We start from the raw sequence: 1,490 nt of genomic DNA, 5'->3' as shown, positions 1-1,490 counted from the left end.
CAACGCGCTCCGGCGCCGCCCGTTGCGCGCTCGCCGCGCTCCCCTCGACCGCGCCCCTGGACGCCCCTCCCGCGCTCACCGTGGCCTCGCCCGCGCCTTCCCGGTCCGGCGCCGTGGCCGCTGTTGTGCCCGCCGGCCACGCCCTGCCGTGGCCCGCCTCCCCTCTCGCCTGCAGCCGGCACCCAGCCCGCCTCGCCGGTGCTGGCGCGCGCGCCTGCGGCGGCCGCCCGGGTTCGCCCGTTAGCGGGTGGCGACCGCACCCTGCACCCAACGCCCGCAAGGCCCCATGGGCCACTGACCACGGGGGCCCGCCCCCAGAACGTTAAAAAAAAGTAAAAAGTATATAAAAAATAAATAAAACAGTAATTAAAATAAAAACAAATTTAATTAATTAATTAATTAATTAATTAATTAACCTTGATTAATTAATCTAATTAACATGTTAGCTTAATTAAACAGTGATTAGTTAAATTAAACCCTAATTAACCTACAGAGTATGACAGGTGGGTCCCACTGGACCCATGCGTAAGTTTGACTTAGTCAACTCTGTTGACTGCTGACGTCAGCATGACATCATGCTGACGTCATAAATCCATTTTTCGAATTAATTAAATAATTAATTAAATTCCAGAAATTGTTAAAATCTTTTAAAAATCATATCTTTTAATCCGTAACTCGGATTAAAACATTTTCAACATGAAAGTTGCTCAGAACGACGAGATGATTCCGGATACGCAGTCCGTTCGTCCGCCACACACCCCTAGCATACCGAACACGCAACTTTCCCCCTCCGGTTCACCAGTCCGAAAACGCGAAACACCGGGAATACTTTCCCGGATGTTTCCCCCTTTCGTCGGTATCACCTACTACCGCGATTGGGCACACCTAGCATCGTTACTTGTCATGTCATGCATCGTTATGCATTTCTTTGCATTGTATTCATTGTTTCTTCCCCCTCTTCTCTCCGGTAGACTACGAGACCGACGCTGCTGCTGCCCAGTTCGACTACGGAGTTGACGACCCCTCTCTCTTGCCAGAGCAACCAGGCAAGCCCCCCCCCTTGATCACCAGATATTGCCTATTCTACTCTATATTGCTTGCATTAGAGTAGTGTAGCATGTTACTGCTTTCCGTTGATCCTATTCTGATGCATAGCCTGACATTGTTGCTACACCTGTTGATACCTTACCTGCAATCCTAAATGCTTAGTATAGGATGCTAGTTTATCATCATTGGCCCTACATTCTTGTCAGTCTGCCTTGCTATACTATCGGGCCGTGATCACCTGGGAGGTGATCACGGGTTTATACTATACATACATACATACTATACAGATGGTGACTAAAGTCGGGTCAGCTCGAAGAGTACCCGCGAGTGATTCACGGATTGGGGGCTGAAAGGACCTTTGTCCCGACGGCCCTCTGTGTGGATCTTTGTGGCGGAGCGACAGGGCAGGTTGAGACCGCCTAGGAGAGAGGTGGGCCTGGCCC

The sequence above is a fragment of the Triticum dicoccoides genome, chromosome 6B, assembly GCF_002162155.2.
Source record: "Triticum dicoccoides isolate Atlit2015 ecotype Zavitan chromosome 6B, WEW_v2.0, whole genome shotgun sequence".
In the NCBI taxonomy this organism is placed as follows: domain Eukaryota; kingdom Viridiplantae; phylum Streptophyta; class Magnoliopsida; order Poales; family Poaceae; genus Triticum; species Triticum dicoccoides.
The sequence above is the reverse complement of the archived record's forward strand: the minus strand, read 5'-3'. Positions refer to the sequence as shown.